Source organism: Eumetopias jubatus, unplaced genomic scaffold, assembly GCF_037043125.1.
Source record: "Eumetopias jubatus isolate StellerSeaLion01/CBP00866 unplaced genomic scaffold, mEumJub1_p1.0 scaffold_11, whole genome shotgun sequence".
NCBI lineage: Eukaryota > Metazoa > Chordata > Mammalia > Carnivora > Otariidae > Eumetopias > Eumetopias jubatus.
In genome coordinates, this window is record NW_028274817.1 from 57,051,154 (window position 1) to 57,069,889 (window position 18,736).

Below are 18,736 nucleotides of genomic sequence, written 5' to 3' on the forward strand. Positions count from 1 at the left end.
AGAAGAAAGGCATAGAACGAAAGGTGGACAAGGAACCTAAAGGAAATGAACTCGAAATATCTCTTCAGTGTGTCACTTTCAGCTTGTGTCTGCACAAAATGGGAGAACAGTGAGAAATTCAGAGGTGTTGGGTGGGGAAAAGAGAGATGAGATGCGAAGGGCTTTATAATCTGAAAATTTAGCTTTAGTACTTACTGAAAATAAGCATTTGGGTTGAATAGCAGTGTTAAAGCAGGGAAAGGACACGATCCTAAAAAAAATAAATAAATGAAGGTGACTCATTACCTTTGCCTAAACGATTGGAATATTTTACAAATAAAACATGTTATTGTTCTCAATTAGCTAATTTCTCCAGTTCCCTGTAGCCTACTATACCACTAAAGGATTTGACAAAATTAAAGGAGACAATGATGTGAAAGCCCCAGCACAGTACCTGGCTTATAGTAGACCAGGAGTCAGCGACTTTCTCTGTACAGGACTAGGTAGTAAATGTTTTAGGCTTTGAGGGCTATAGGTCTGATATAAATATTCAAGTCTGTAGTTGTAGCCCCAAAGCAGCCATAGACTGCTTGTATACATAGTATGTACACAAATGAGCATGGCTGTGTTCCAGTAGAACTTTTATATGTGGACACTGACACTTGAATTTTATATCATTTTAATGTGTCATGAAAAATTATTTTTCTTTGAATTATTTTCCCTATTAAAAATGTCAACACCATTCTTAGTCACAGACCATTAAAAATATAGGCAGTGCTCCATATTTGACCTGTGGGCCATAGTTTGCCAACCCCTGTAGGTGTTACACTTTTATTTTCCCTCCTAAATGAAGAAGGTATTTTTATGAGTAGCCCTGTATGTGATGTGTTTCTCTATTGGCTGCTCTGGCACATACTACTTGAAATGTCTTCTCCCAGAGACAATTCCAATGGGACACTGATGGAAGAAAGCTAAGAAAGATGTGGGGTTTTTAAGGTCAATCACCTTCGTGAAAAATTGTGGTAGACAATTTTTAAAACCTGAAGATCATCCTTGCTCCTTCCTCTTTCTTGAATCATCTGAGCCATCAAAATGTCCTGAGAATTCTACTTCCTTAATATCTATGGAATTCATCCTTTTTTTAAGAAAAAGATTTTATTTATTTATTTGAGAGACAGAGAGTACAAGCAGGGGGAGCAGCAGGCAGAGGGAGAGGGAGAAGCAGGCTCCCTGATGAGCAGGGAGCTGGATGCGGACTCCAACGCAGGACCCCAAGATTATGACCTGAGCCAAAAGCAGGTGTCCTCATCTTTTTTTTTTTCTCATTCCTAATATCATTAATTTGTTCAGGTTCACATCCCTTCTTACCTGGATTATGCAATACCTTACTAACTAGTTACTTTGTATTCATTTTCTCAACAAATCATGAAATCAGAAATCACCAAATGTGAAAAATATCTCAAATCAAGCCTCCCCACTCCATTTTCAATTTAGTTGTGGTTCTCAACAAATGGGACTGTGGAACAGCCTCCTGATTCATTTCTCTGCTACATGTATCTCTTTACTTGATAACTTTTACAGTATAGTCTACACCACCACAGAGTCATTTGCATAACAAAACAAAGAAAATTGATTATCTCCCTCTCCTGCTTAAACATTTCTGTCAACTCCCACTAGAAGTCAAAGATGACACCCAGACGAGGACAGAAAGAGACTTGTGGGAATTCCAGGTGGGCAACAATGTGAAAGACCATCCAGCATATGTCTTTTAGATATTTGGTTAGTATTTATTTAGAGGAGTAAATTGAATTCTATGTTAAGGATGGCTGTGCTATTATTTTAAATAATAAGTGTTTCTATATCCATGCTTCAGCCTTTTTGCAGTTTCATATTAGCACCAAGACCAATACTACTGGGGCACCTGGATGGCTCACTCGTTAGGTGTCTGCCTTCGGCTCAGGTCATGATCCCAGGACCCTGGGATCAAGCCCTGCATCCGGCTCCCTGCTGGGCGGGAAGCCTGCTTCTCCCTCTCCCACTCCCCCTGCTTGTGTTCCCTCTTTCTCTGTCTCTCTCTCTGTCAAATAAATAAATAAAATCTTTTTTTTAAAAAAAGACCAATAATATTAATTAGGTGCTATAAACTCTTTTTAATTTGTAGCTTTCTTTGTTTTGTAGCTTGCTCACTTCACTCCTTCTACTTCACCCAGTAATCTTGGCCAACTAATACTGTTTTGCTGTGGTACATTTAGATGTCACATATTGCGGTCTATTCATCCTCATATGTCTCTGGAATCACAGTTTGTTGTCAGCTATATTCCCTTTAATCTCAACCTCTTCTATGAAAACTCAGCCATCTTTCTTTAACTGTAACTTGACCATCTCCCAAAGGAAATAGTCTAAAATAAATTAACATGAGCATATTCTGGGTCATCTAGAAGACCACCTTATAACTGAACCCTGCCATACATTATCAACACTCATATTTGTGTTTGTATTTTCAAGCACATTGACACCAGATAGTACCACTTTAATTGTTTGTGGTTGATTTGAAATGGAGTCAGACTTTGTAAATTATATGGTCCTATACCAGGTGTGCTGTACATAATACAGTTTCGTGGTAGTTAGAATAAAGTGGTGAGAAATGAGTCATCCCATAGCATACCAGACAAGCTGCACTCAATATGCCATTGTGGAGCCATATTCATGTTGTGAACTGTAATTTAGTTTCAGCAAAACAATATAATGCCTAACTTTAATGCTGTTAATTTATTAGTTTTATTGTTTATTGTTTTGGTTTTATAATTATATAAACACCATAAGCCCAAGGCATTTATTTATACATAGTTCCATTGTTGTTTAAGTAGCAGTGTAATAAAAGTAATTTAAATCAACATTGAGAGTACAAATTTTCTTCTGTAATTAAAAAAAAAGTGATGCACAAAAGTTCTCTAAATGCTATTCTACATAAAAAGTATCAGGACTTCTTGGGGGAGAGGGGAAAATAGCTAATTCCAGGTTTGAGAGAGGAAATAAATAAGATAAATTGTATTAAATTGTGTCAGTGAGCAAAACCAGCAGACTAACGGAAGCATGTTAAAAGTACACAAAAGCATCAAAAAAATAATACTAACTAGAAGTAATTGAAACACATGGACTATATAAAAATCATGAGATTATTAAGAATATAGAGAGAGATTAATAGAGATCCCCCTCACTTCCAGTGAAAAACCTCACTGGATACCATACGAAGTAAATAAGATATCAATTTCTTACTCTGACAATGAACAATTAAAGGAAAAAGAACTCAGTATTTTAATTCTGCTTTTCTTGAACAAACTATTTCTGGTCAACCAAATAGCCCTAGCTTGAAGAAAGGAAGTTCTTCCTTCAGAAGAAATAAAATTAATAGCTGTAGAATAAATGTAGAAAATCACCATTTTACAACCTTTAATGAAGTAACAGGTCCAGACAATGATCATAGGTGGGTGAAACATAAAATGAAAGACTGATAGAAAAATTGTAAAGGAGTTTGAGCTGTCATCATCTGAACCCTCTAATCAGTTTCTCCGTCTCCTGACCAGCATTTAGTATTATAACTATTTTTTACTTTAGCTGATCTAATAGATGTGTACTGATATCACATTGTGGTGTTAATTTGCATTTGTCTGATAGCTAATGATGTTAAACATCTTTTTGTGTGCTTATTTGCTATAACCTCTTTGGTGAAGTGTCTGTCTAGGTTCTTTGCCCATCTTTTAATTTAGTTGTTTCCTTATTGTTAAGTTTTAGAGCTTTAAAAGTATGTATAGTGGAGCAAGTCCTTTATCAGGTATGGTATTAGTAGGTATTTTCTACACATTGTCACCTGGTCTACTCTTTTTCTTCATAGTATATATACTACACTATTTAGCATACTATATATACAGCAGAGCAAAAGTTTTTAATTCTGGTAAAGTCTAATTTATCGATTTTTTTCTTAAATAGATTGTGATTTAGTATGGATTTTAAGAAATCTTTCCCTACTTTCAGCTCACAAACATGTTCTATTTTTTTCTAAAAGTTTTATTTTTTTAGGCTTCACATTTACAGCTAAGATCTGTTTTGAGTTAATCTTTGTATAAAGTGTGAGATTAAGGTTGTGGCACATTTTTATGCATATCAGTGACTAGAGGTTCCAACAACATTTATCAAAAAGACTATCCTTTCTTCAGTGAGATTTTGCACCTTTGTAAAAAATCAAATGGCCATATTCATGTGGTTCTATATCTGTCCTATTTATCAGGTTCCATAGATCAATATGTATCTATCCCTTCACCACACTGGCTTGATTACTTTAGCTTTTTAATAAGTCCTAATATTGGGTAGTGTAATTCTTCCAGTTTTTTTTCAAAACTGTACAAGCTATTCTTGTTCCTTTTAGTATCACCTTGTATATATCTATAAAAAATTGTGCTGATGTTTTGATTGATATTGTGTGAATCCATTGATCTCTGAGGAAAATTGATTTTTACTATTTCAATTCTTCTAATATATATATACACAGTATGTCCATTTATTTGGGTCTTCATGGGTAATTTCATCAGCATTTTGCAGTTCTTAGCATTCAGGTTTGTTGTATTCATACCTAAGTATTTCATTTTTTTGAATTACTGTAAATATATACTTTTTAAATTTTGGTTTCCAATTGTTGTCTTTAGTATTAAGCAGTTTGATTGTAATGTATCTGGGCTTGGATTTCTTTGGATTTACTGTTTGGAATCCATTCAGCTTCTTTTTATTTGTATATTTATGTCAGATAATTTGCCAAATTTGGGACATTTTCAACCATTATTTCTTTGAATACTCTTTCAGCACCATAATCTTCCAGTCCTTCTGAGACTTTGATTATATAAAGTTGAGACATTTTGTTGTCCCCCAGTCTCCTGAGGCTTTGTTCATTTTTTCAATCTTTCTTTTTGCTGTTCAGATTGAATAATTTCTACTGGTCTAATTTAAAGTTCACCAACTTCTGTCATCTTTATTCTGCTGTTGAATCCAGAAAGTGAGGTCTTATGGGTTTTAGAATTTTTGGTTATTATATTGTCAAGTTCTAAAATTTCCATTTGGTTCTGCTTTATATATTCTATTTCTTTGCTGATACTTTATTTTAATATTTGATTCAGTAGTGTTCATGATTGCTTATTTTTTATTTTAATTCCAGTAGAGTTAACATACAGTGTTATATTAGTTTCAGGTGTACAATATAGTGATTCAACAATCCCAGACATCACCCAGTGCTCACCACAAGTGCACTCCTTAATCCCCATCACCTATTTAACCCATCCCCCCACCTCCCCTTTGTACCACCTGTTTGTTCTCTGTCCTGGTGTGTTCTATAATCTCACACTTGTCAGAATGGCTAAAATAAATATAAGAAACAAATGTTGATGAGGATGTGGAGAAAAGGGAACACTTTTGCACTATTGGTGGGAATGGAAACTGGTGTAGCCATTCTAGAAAATAGTACAGAAGTTCCTCAAACAGTTAAAAATAGAACTACCCTGCCATCCAGTGATCACACTACTGGGTATTTACCCCAAAACAACAAAAACACTAATTCAAAGGGATACATACACCCCTATGTTTATAGCAGCATCATTTACAATAGCCAAATTTTGGAAGCAGCCCAAGTGTCCATTAATAGATGAATGGGTAAAGAAGATGTATATGTATCTATAGAACAGAATATTATTCAGCCATAAAAAAGACTGAAATCTTGCCATTTGAAATGAAATGGTTGGAGCTAGAGAGTGTAATGCTAAGCAAAAAAGCCAGTCAGAGACAAATACCATATGATTTCATTCATATGTGGAATTTAAGAAACAAAACAAATGAGCATGATTACTTATTTGAGCATTTTTTTTGTCATAGCTACTTTAAATTCCTTATTAGATAATTCCAACATCTTTGTCATCTCATCACTAGCATCTGTTGATTATCTTTTCCCATGTAAATTAAGATTTTTTCATGGATCTTCATGTCCTGAATAATTTGGTTTGTGTCCTGTACATTTTGAGCAATACATTGATACTCTGGATCTTGTTTATATCCTAAGGAGTATGTTGATATTTTTGCTTTAATAGACACTTGACTTGGTTAGGTCAATTGAATGGAGAAGAATGAGAGAGAAAAAAATGGTGTTTTCCCTTACTCTCTTGAGCTCTAGAAAATCTCTTTTCCTCTCTTCTAGCCAGAACTAGTGGATACATCATGTCTCTCTATCCCTGCAATCCCACTACTCACTTTTGGGTTTCAAGTTATATTCAGTTCAGGGAATAATGGAGGGGGAAAGGGGGCTAAGTTAACTACTGGTTTAGTGGTACATTGAATTTTGGTTTTCTTCCCTGACCCTCTTGCTGACATTTACTTTTCACAGTTCTCAGCTTTCCATGAAGTTTATCCTGGTTTTATACTTAGTTCAGTAGGAGATAGAATGAAGCATGTGTTTACTCTATCTTACCTAGAAGGTTCAAAGTAAACATTTTCAACTGTTTTAAATTTATTCAAAAATAATTTTTTAAAAAACATTTTACCAAAAATGCAAGGAATGCTCAATTGTATCAAATACTCTTGACAGTTTGAGTGTAATAACAGCTAATAATTGGATTTGGTAATATGAAAATTTTTTGTGATCTTGACCAACATCTCTTTGGAAAATAGTGGGGATAAAAGCCTAGATAGGTTGAGTTCAAGATAGATTGGATGAGAAAAAGTGAATATAATGACTAGAGACAACTCTTGAATTAATAAATTAAGGCTTTAGAGACCTGAGGCACAGAGGTCTAGTGTTAGTCATTCATTCAGTCAAGCAGTCATTCACTCTTTTGTTCACCTATTTATTCAATAAAGATTTAGTACCAGGCACTTCTAGACACTGGCATTAGAGATGTGACAAGATAGTCTCTGTCCTCATGGAACTGACATGCTTATGAAGATCTAATATTTAAGCCAAGAAAGGAGTGAACACACATGGACTACCAGCCACTTTAGGGACTATAGGCAAAATTTAGAAACTCTGTGCTTCAGTTTCTATATTTGTAAAATAGGGATTTAAAGGGAATTTTACTTCATAAGGTTGTGAGAATTGATGTAAAAATTAAAAGAGGATTCCTTATAAACAAAGTCCAATGCTGGGTACATAGTAAAAATTCAATAAATATTAGCTATTCTATTAATCTTTTTTAAAGAGAGAGAGTGGGGGAGGGGCAGAGGGAGAGGGAGAATCATTTTTTTCATTTTTTCAATTTAAATTCAATTAATTAGCATATAATGTATTATTGGTTTCTGAGGTAGAGGTCAGTGATTCATCAGTCTTATATAATACACAGTGCTCATTACATCACATGCCCTCCTTAATGTCTATCACCCAGTTGTCCCATCTCCCCACTCGCCTCCAGCAACCCTGTTTGTTTCCTATGATTAAGAGTCACTTATGATTTGTCTCCCTCTCTGATTTTGTCTTGATTTATCTTTCCTCTCTTCCTTTAACATCCTCTATTTTGTTTCTTAAATTCCACATATAAGTGAGGTCATATGATAGTTGTCTTTCTCTGACTAACTTATGTCACTTAGCATAATACCTTCCAGTTCCATTCATGTCATTGTAAATGGCAAGATTTCATTTTTTTGATGGTTTAGTAGTATTCCATCGACTTTATATACCACATCTTCTTTATCCATCCATGTGTCCACGGACATGTGGGCTCCTTCCATAGTTTGCCTTTGTGGATATTGCTGCTATAAACATTGGGGTGCCAGTGCCCCTTTGGATCACTGCATTTGTATCTTTGGGATAAATACCCAGTAGTGCAATTGCTGGGTCATAGGATAGCTCTATTTTCAACTTTTTGAGGAACTTCCCTACTGTTTTTCAGACTGGCTACACCACCTTGCATTCCCACCAACAGTGTAAGAGGGTTCCCTTTTCTCCACATCCTAGCCAACATCTTTCCCTTCCTGACTTGTTAATCTTAGCCATTCTGACCAGTGTGAGGTGGTATTTCATTGTGGTTTTGATTTGTATTTCCCTAATGCCAAGAGATGTTGAGCATTTTTTCATGTGTCTTTGGCCGTTCGTATGTCTTCTTTGAAGAAATGTCTGTTCATGTCTTCTGCCCAATTCTTGATTGGATTATTTGTTCTTTGGGTGTTGAGTTTAATAAGTTCTTTATGCATTTTGGATACTAGCCCATTATCTGATGAGACATTTGCAAATATCTTCTCCCATTCCGTCGGGTGTCTTTTGGTTTTGTTGACTATTAACTTTGCTATGCAAAAGCTTTTTATCTTGACTGTAGGGCAGAGCAAGATGGAGGAGGAGTAGGAGACCTAAATTTCGTCTGGTCCCAGGAATTCAGGTGGATAGGGATCAAACCATTCTGAACACCTATGAACTCAACAGGAGATCGAAGAAAAGAATAGCAACAACTCTCTGAACAGAAAAGCGAACACTTGATGGAAGGTAGGACATGCGGAGAAGTGAATCCGAGGCGATATTCGGGAGGGTACACGGCAGGGGAGGGGGTCTCCGTTGGCCACTTCTAGCAAATGATGGAGCAGCAGAACACAAAATCGTAACTTTTAAAAGTCTGCTCTGCTGAGAGATGTCGCTCCAGTGGCTAAGCGGGGGGTGGAACCCTCTCTGGGACAGTGTGGTCTCAGGACCATTGGGGTCACAGGAAGACCGGGGGTGCCTGAGTGCGGCAAAGCTCCCAGGTGTCAGAGCAGGGAAGCTGGCTGCAGAGATGGAGCCGAGGAGTGGGCTCTCAAATCGGGGTTGACATAAACCAAAATCCGCAGTACAGTTGGGGCACTGCTCTTCAAGCAGGGACCCAACACGTGGAGGCTCTGGGGAGACTCACATTCCTCCCCCAGGAGGAGTGGCGTGGGAGCACACCACAGGGATCTGCTGGTTTGGAGACTACACACGGGGTCGTGTGCCAGAGATAGAAATGCTCGGTCACAGGCTGGGCGAGCATGGAGTGCGGCTGGAGACTGGGGAGGCAGGAGTGATTGACTGCTTTTCTCTGGGGGCTCACTGAGGAGTGGGGCCCGCAAGTTCTTGGCTCCTCCGGGTTGGAGATTGGGAGGCCGCCATTTTCACTCTGTCCTCCAAAGCTGTATGGAAAGCTTGCAAGGAACAAAAGCTCCCGAGAGCAAAACCGAGCAGATTACTTAGCCTGGACCCACAAGGGCGGGCCAATTCTGCCTCCGGCAAAGACATTTGGGAACCACGGCAACAGGGCCCTCCCCAAGAAGACCAGCAAGAACAGCCAGCCAAGACCAAGTTTAACAATCAATGAGAATGGCAGAACTGCAGAGCTAGGGGAATACTGCACATAGAAATCATGGCTTTTTTTACCATGATTCTTTAGACTTTAAAAGTTAATTTTTTTAACTGCCTTTTTTTTTTAATTTTTAATTTTTCCTTTTTCAACCACATCTTATCAATCCTTTTTTTAAAAAATATTTTTTATTTTTCATTTTTAGAGTCATAATCTGTCCCTTCATAGTAGTTACCCTTATTTTTGGTATAATATATATAAGTTGTTCTCCCTTAAAAATTTTGAGATACAGTTTCTTATAACAGATCAAAATATACCCTAAATCTCTAGTGTATGGCTTTTTTCTAGTCTCCTGCCTGATCACATTCTCTCCCTTTTTTTTAATCCTCTTCTTTCTTTTTTCAAACAACTTCTTATCTTATCCATTCCTTTTATAAAATCTTTTATAATTTTCATCTTTACAATCATATTCCACCCCTTCATCGTATTAACCCTTCTTTTTGTACATATACAAGTTTTTCTTTCTTTAAAATTTTGGGAGGCATTTTCTTCTAACAGACCAAAATATGGCCAAAATCTAGTGTGTGGCACTGATCTATGCACCACCCTGATCATATTTGATCATATTCTGTTTTTTTGTTTTGTTTTGTTTGTTTTTATCTTTTTCTTTTTCTTTTATTTTCCTTTTTCTTTTTTTTCCCCTCTCTTTTCCTCCAGTTTCAGGTCTTTTCTGATTTGTTTAGTGTCTATTTTCTGGTGATTTTGTTACCCTGAGCATTTTGTTCTCTCATTCATTTATTCTCCTCTGGATAAAATGACAAGACAGAAAAAAATCAACTCAACAAAAAGAACAAGAGGCAGTACCGACTGCCAGGGACCTAATCAATATGGACAGTAGTAAGATATTGGAACTCGGGTTCAGAATGATGATTTGAAGATACTAGCTGGGCTTGAAAAAAGCATGGAAGTTAGAGAAACCCTTTCTGGGAAAATAAAAGAACTAAAATCTAACCAAGTGGAAATGAAAAGGTTACTAATGAAGTGCAATCCAAAATGGAGGCTCTAACTGCTAGGATAAATGAGGCAGAAGAGAGAATTAGTGATATAGAAGACTAAATGATGGAGAATAAAGAAGCTGAGAAAAAGAGAGATAAACAACTACTGGATCACAAGGGCAGAATTCGAGGATAAGCGATACCATAAGACTAAACAACATTAAAATAATTGGAACCCCAGAAGAAGAAGATAGAGAGAGAGGGGCAGAAGGTATATTGGAGCAAATTATAGCAGAGAACTTCCCTAATGCAAGGAAAGAAACAAGCATCAAAATACAGGAGGCACAGAGAACCCCTTTCAAAATCAATAAAAATAGGTCAACACTCTGACATATAAGAGTAAAACTTACGAGTCTCAGAGACAAAGAGAAAATCCTGAAAGGATCTCGGGAGAAGAGATCTGTAACCTATAATGTAGAAACATTAGATTGGCAACAGGCATATCCACAGAGACCTGGCAGCCCAGAAAGGACTGGCATGATATATTCAGAGCACTAAATGACAAATATATGCAGCCAAGAATACTATATCCAGCTAGGCTCTCATTGAAAAGAGAAGGAGAGATAAAAAGCTTGCAGAACAAACAAAACATAAAGGAATTTGCAAACATGAAACCAGCCCTACAAGAAATATTGAAAGGAGTCCTCTAAGCAAAGAGAGAGCCTAAGAGCAACATAGACCAGAAAGGAACACAGACAACATACAGTAATAGTCACCTTACAGGCAATAAAATGGCACTAAATTCATATCTTTCCATAGTTACACTGAATGTAAATGAGCTAAATGCCCCAATGAAAAGACACAGATATCAGATTGGATAAAAAAACAAGACCCATTGATATGCTGTCTGCAAGAGACTCATTTTAGACCCAAAGACACTCCCAGATGGAAAGTGAAGGAGTGGAAAACCATTTACCATGCTAATGGACACCAAAAGAAAGCTGGGATAGCAATCCTTATATCGGACAAATTAGATTTTAAACCAAAGACGGTAATAAGAGATGAGGAAGGACACTATATCCGACTTAAAGGGTCTATCCAACAAAAAGATCTAACAATTGTAAGTATCTATGACCCTAACATGGGAGCAGCCGCTTATATAATCCAATTAATAACAAAGCAAAGAAACACATCAACAACAGTACAATAATAGTGGGGGACTTTAACTCCCCCCCTCCACTGAAATGGACAGATCATCTAAGCAAAAGATCAACAAGGAAATAAACACTGTCAATGACACTCTGGATCAAATGGACTTCACAGACATATTCAGAGCATTCCATCCCAAAGCAACAGAATACACATTCTTCTCTAGTGCCCATGGAACATTCTCCAGAATAGATCACATCCTAGGTCACAAATCAGGTGTCAACTGGTACCAAAGATTGGGATCATTCCCTGCATATTTTCCGACCACAATACTTTGAAACTAGAACTCAGTCACAAGAGGAAAGTTGGAAAGAACTCAAATACATGGAGGCTAAACAGCATCCTACTAAGGAATGAATGGGTCAACCAGGAAATTAAAGAAGAATTAAAAAAAAATCATGGAAACCAATGAAAATGAAAACACAACTGTTCAAAATCTTTGGGATACAGCAAAGGCAGTCCTGAGAGGAAAGTATATAGCAATACAAGCCTTTCTAAAGAAACAAGAAAGGTCTCAAATACACAACCTAACCCTACACCTAAAGGAGCTGGAGAAAGAACAGCAAATAAAGCCTAAACCCAGCAGGAGAAGAGAAATAATAAAGATCAGAGCAGAAATCAATAAAATAGAAACCAAAAGAACAGTAGAATAGATCAACGAAACTAGGAGCTGGTTCTTTGAAAGAATTCACAAGATTGATAAACCCAAGGCCAAACTTCTCAAAAAGAAAAGAGAAGGGACCCAAACAAATTAAATGATGAATGAAAGAGGAGAGCTCAGAACCAACACAAAAGAAACAAAAACAATTATAAGAACATATTATGAGCAACTTTATGCCAGCATATTAGATAATCTGGAAGAAATGGATGCATTCCTACAGATGTATCAACTACCAAAACTGAACCAGGAAGAAATAGAAAACCTGAACAGACCTATAAACACGAAGGAAATTGAAGCAAGAATCAAAAATCTCCCAAAAACTAAAGCCCAGGGCCAGATGGCTTCCCAGGGGATTTCTACCAAACATTTAAAGAAGAATTAACACCTATTCTTCCTAAACTGTTCCAAAAAATAGAAATGGAAGGAAAACTTCCAAAATCAATTTATGAGGCCACCATTACCTTGATCTCCAAACCAAAGAAAGACCCCATCAAAAAGGAGAATTATAGACCAATATCCTTGATGAACATGGATGCAAAAATTCTCACCAAAATACTAGCCAATAGAATCCAACAGTACATTACAAGGATTATTCACCACGACCAAGTGGGATTTATCGTTGGGCTGCAAGGTTAGTTCAACATCACCAAATCAATCAATGTGATACAATACATTGATAAAAGAAAGAACAAGAACTATATGATCCTCTCAATAGATGCAGAAAAAGCATTTGTCAAAGGACAGCATCCTTTCTTGATCAAAACTCTTCAGAGTATATAGATAGAGGGTACATACCTCAATATCATAAAAGCCAACTATGAAAAACCCAGAGCGAATATCATTCTCAATGGGGAAAAACTGTGAGCTTTCCCCCTAAGGTCAGGAACGCGGCAGGGATGTCCACTATCACCACTGCTATTCAACATAGTGTTAGAAGTCCTAGCCACAGCAATCAGACAACAAAAAGAAATAAAAGGCATCCAAATTGGCAAAGAAGTCAAACTCTCACTGTTTGCAGGCAATATGATACTTTATGTGGAAAACCCAAAAGCCTCCACCCCAAAATTGCTAGAACTCATACAGGAATTCCGTAAAGTGGCAGGATATAAAATCAATGCACAGAAATCAGTGGCATGCCTATACACGAACAAGACAGAAGAAACAGGAATTAAGGAGTCGATCCCATTTACAAATGCACCCAAAACCAGAAGATACCTAGGAATAAATGTAACCAAAGAAGCAAAGGATCTGTACTCAGAAAACTATAAAATACTCATGAAAGAAATTGAGGAAGAGACAAAGAAATGGAAAAACATTCCATGCTCATGGATTAGAAGAACAAATATTGTGAAGATGTCAATGCTACCTAGAGCAATCTACACATTCAGTGCAATCCCCATCAAAATACCGTCCACTCTTTTCAAAGAAATGGAACAAATATTCCTAAAATTTGTTTGGAACCAGAAAAGACCCCAAATAGCCAAAGGAATGTTGAAAAAGAAAAGCAAAGCTGGCAGCATCACATTTCCAGACTTCAAGCTCTATTACAAAGTTGTCATCATTAAGACAGTACAGTACTAGCACAAAAACAGACACATAGATCAATGGAACAGAATAGAGAGCCTAGAAATGGACCCTCAACTCTATGGTCAACTAACCTTCGACAAAGCAGGAAAGAATGTCCAATGGAAAAGACAGTCTCTTCAACAAATGGTGTTGGGAAAATTGGACAGCCACATGCAAAAGAATGAAACTGGACGATTTCCTTACACCACACACAAAAATAGACTCCAAATGGTTGAAAGACCTACATGTGAGACAGGAGTCCATCAAAATCCTAAAGGAGAACACAGGCAGCATCCTCTTTGACCTCAGATGCAGCAACTTCTTCCTAGAAACATTGCCAAAGGCAAGGGAAGCAAGGGCAAAAATGAACTATTGGGACCTCATCATGATAAAAAGCTTTTGCACAGCAAAAGAAACAGTCCATAAAACCAAAAGCCAACTGACAGAATGGGAGAAGATATTTGCAAATGACATATCAGATAAAGGACTAGTGTCCAAAATCTATAAAGAACTTCTAAAACTCAACACCCATAGAACAAATGATCCAATCAAGAAATGGGCAGAAGACATGAACATTTTTCCAAAGAAGACATCCAAATGGCCAACAGACACATGAAAAAGTGCTCAAAATTGCTTGGCATCTGGGAAATCCAAATCCAAACCTCAATGAGATATCACCTCACACCAGTCAGAATGGCTAAAATTAACAAGTCAGGAAATGACAGATATTGGCGGGGATGTGGAGAAAGGGGAACCCTCCTACACTGTTGGTGGGAATGCAAGCTGGTGCAGCCACTCTGGAAAACAGTATGGAGATTCCTCAAAAAGTTGAAAATAAAGCTACCATATGATCCAACAATTGCACTACTGGGTATTTACCCCAAAGATACAAATGTAGGGATCCGAAGGGGTAAGTGCACCCTGATATTTATAGCAGCGATGTCCACAATAACCAAACTGTGGAAAGAGCCAAGATGTCCAGCGACAGATAAATGGATAAAGAAGAAGTGGTATATATATGCAGTGGAATATTATGTGGCTATCAAAAGGAATGAAATCTTGCCATTTGGAATGATGTGGATGGAACTGGAGGGTGTTATGCTGAGTGAAATAACTCAGTCAGAGAAAGACATGGATCATATGACCTAAGTGATATGAGGAATTCTTAATTTCAGGAAACAAACTGAGCGTTGCTGGAGTGGTGGCGGGTGGGTGGGTAGGGGTTGCTGGGTGATAGACTTTGGGGAGGGTATCTGCTATGGTGAGCCCTGTGAATTGTGCAAGACTTTTGAATCACAGATCTGTACTTCTGAAACAAATAATACATTATATGTTAAAAAAAAGAAGAAGAAGAAAATAGCAGGAGGGGAAAAATGAAGGCAGAGATATCGGACAGGGAGATGAACCATGAGAGACTATGGATTCTGAAAAACAAATTGAGGGTTCTAGAGGGGAGGGGGGTTGGAGGATGGGTTAACCTGGTGATGGGTATTAATGAAGGCACGTTCTGCATGGAGCATTGGGTGTTATACGCAATGAATCACGGAACACAATGTCAAAAACTAATGATGTGATGTATGGTGATTAACATAACATAAAAAAAAAGCTTTTTATCTTGATGAAGTCCCAAGAGCTCCTTTTTGCCTTTGTTTCCCTTGCCTTTGGAGATCTGTCTAGCCAGAGGTTGCTGGGACTGAAGGCACAGAGGTTGCTGCCTCTGTTCTACTCTAGGAATTTGACGTATTCTTGTCTCACATTTAGGTCGTTCATCCATTTTGAGTCTATTATTGTGTATGATGTAAGAAAATGGTTCAGGTTCATTCTTCTGCATGTGACTGTCCAATTTTCCAAAACCATGTGTTGAAGAGATTGTCTTTTTTCTATTGGATATTTTTTCCTGCTTTGTCGAAGATTAATTGACCAAAGACTTGAAGGTCCATTTCTGGGTTCTCTATTCTGTTCCATTGATCTCTGTGTCTGTTTTTGTGCCAGTACCATAGTGTCTTGATGATTACAGCTTTGTACTACAGCTTGAAGTATGGCATTGTGATGCGACCAGCTTTGCTTTTCTTTTTCAATATTCCTCTGGCTATTCAGGACTTTTTCTCATTCCGTACAAACTTTAGGATTATTTGTTCCACCTCTGTGAAAGAATTTGATGGTATTTTGATAGGGATTGCATTAAATGTATTGATTGCCCTAGGTAGCATAGACATTTTAACAATATTTGTTCTTCTAATTCATGAGAATGGAAGTTTTTTCCAGTTTTTTTGTTTTGTTTTTTTTTTCCTCAATTTCTTTCATAAGTTTTCTATAGTTTTCTGAGTACAGATCCTTTCCCTCTTTGGTTAAGTTTATTCCTAGGTATCTTTTGGTTTGGGGTACAATTGTAAATGGGATTGATTCCTTAATTTCTCTTTCTTCTCTCTCATTGTTAGTGTATAGAAATGCAACTGATTTCTGTGCATTGATTTTGTATCCTGCCACATTGCTGAATTCCTGTATGAATTCTAGTAGTTTTGGGGTGGAGTCTTTTGGGTTTTCCACATAAAGTATCATGTCATCTGCAAAGAATGAGAGTTTGACTTCTGCTTTTCTGACTTGGATGTATTTTATTTCTTTTTGTTGTCTGATTGCTAAGCCTAGGACTTCTGGTACTAATTTGAACCACAGTGGCAAGAGTGGACATCCCTGTCATGTTCCTGACCTTAGGGGGAAAGCTCTCAGTTTTTCCCCATTGAGAATGATTTTCACTGTGGGCTTTTAGTATATGGCTTTAATGATATTGAGACATGTTCCCTCTATCTCTATACTGTGAAGAGTTTTGATCAAGAAAGGATGCTGTACTTTGTCAAATGCTTTTTCTGCATCTCTTGAAAGAATGATATGGTTCTTGTCCTTTCTTTTATTAATGTAGTGCATCACAATTATTGATATCTATATGTTGGACCACCCTTGCAGCTCAGGAAGAAATCCCACTTGGTCACAGTGAATAATCCTTTTAATGTACAATTGGATCCTGTTGGGTAGTATCTTGGTGAGAATTTTGGAATCCATGTTAATCAGGGATATTGGTTTGTAATTCCCCTTTTTCGAAGGGTCTTTGTCTGGTTTCAGGATCTAGGTAATGCTGGCCTCATAGTGGTTGGAAGTTTTCTTTCCATTTTTATTTTTTGAAACAGTTTCAGAAGAATAGGTATTAATTCTTCTTTCAGTGTTTGGTAGAATTCCCCTGGGAAGCCATCCAGCCCTGGACTCTTGTTTGTTGGGAGATTTTTGATTGCTGCTTCAATTTGCTTGCTGGTTATGGGTCTGATCAGGTTTTCTCTTTCTTTCTGTTTCTGTTTTGGTAGTTTGTACATCTGTAGGAATCCATCCATTTCTTCTAGATTACCCAATTGGTTGGCATATAGTTGACCATATGATATTCTTATAATTGTCTGTATTTCTTCTGTGTTGGTTGTGATCTCTCCTCTTTCATTCATGATTTTATTTATTTGGGTCCTTTCTCTTGTGACATCATTGAATGCAGCTTTGGAAGGAAATGAATACAATTGGCTTTAGTGGGGCAGTACATTTGACCCTTGAACAACACAGGTTTGAACTTCTCAGGTCCACTTATATGCAGATTTTTTACAGTACAGTACCGTAAATGTATTTCTCTTCCTTATGATTTTCTTAATTACATTTTCTTTTCTTTAGCTTATATTATACCAAGGATACAGTATATAAAACATATAACTTACAAAATATGTATTAATCAACTGGTTACTGGTAAGACTTCTGGCCAAGAGAAGGCTATTAAGTTTTTGGGGAGTCAAAAGTTATGTGTGGATTTTTGACTGCATGGGCCTTGGTGACCCTCACCCCCATGTTGTTCAAGGGTCAACCCTATATATATGGCTCGAGCACACCATTGAAATACTCCTGTTATTTCCTGAATTCCTATAATAGGAACCAATCTCACTTCAAACCAAGTAAAATTTAGGTAACTTGTGGCATTAAAGTACTATTTTCTGTAATGTTACAACCACTTTGGAAAACACTTTGGCAGCATCTACTAAAGCTGAGCATAGGCATACGTGATACCTAGAATTCCTCTCCTAGGTATATCCCTATCAGAAATGCATACATAAACACAAAACAACAACAAACATGTACAAGAACTTTTGTAGCAGCATTATTTGTTTCTAGGAATTTATCCATTTATTCCAGGTTGTATAATTTGTTGGCATATAGTTTTTCATAATATTCTTTTATAATTATTTGTATTTCTGTTGTGTTGATTGTTATTTTCCTCTCTTGTTTGTGACTTTTCTTATTTTAGAGAGAGAGAGCATGCATGAACAGGAGAGAGGGGCAGAGGGAGAGACTCTCAAACAGACTCCCCTCTGAGCATGGAGCCTGATGCAGGGCTTGATCTCATCATGACCCTGAGATTATGACCTGAGCCGAAATCAAGAGTTGGACTCCTAACCAGTTAAGCCACCCATGTGATTTTATTTATTTGGGTCTTTCTCATTTATTTTTAATAAATCTGGCCATAGTTGTATCAATTTTGTTAATTTTTCCAAAGAACCAGCTTTTGGTTTCATTGATCTGTTCTGTTATTGTTGTTGTTGTTTTATTTTAGTTTCTATATCATTTATTTCTACTCCAATCTTTATTATTTCCCTCCTTCTGCTGGCTGTAGGCTTCATTAGGTATAAGCTTAGTGGTTTATTTAAGATTTTTCTTGCTTCTTGAGGTAGGTCCGTATTGCTACATACTTCCCTGTTAGGACCACTTCTGCTGCATCCCAAGGGTTTTGGACCATCATGTTTTAATTTTCATTTATTTCCTTGTATTTTTTTTTATTTCCTCTTTCATTTGTTTGTTAACCCATTCATTGTCTAATAGCATGTTGTTTAACCTCCATGTGTTTGTGGTCTTTCCAAATTTTTTCTCGTGGTTGATTTCAAGATTCATAGCATTGTGGTTAGAAAACATGCATGGTATGA

At 37.0% G+C, this 18,736-nt stretch overlaps 1 pseudogene; it reads right to left on the reverse strand.

Moving 5' to 3' along the window:
- LOC148163066 (uncharacterized) overlaps positions 1 to 18,736 on the reverse strand; it is a 150,053-nt pseudogene that overhangs the window by 1,056 nt on the left and 130,261 nt on the right.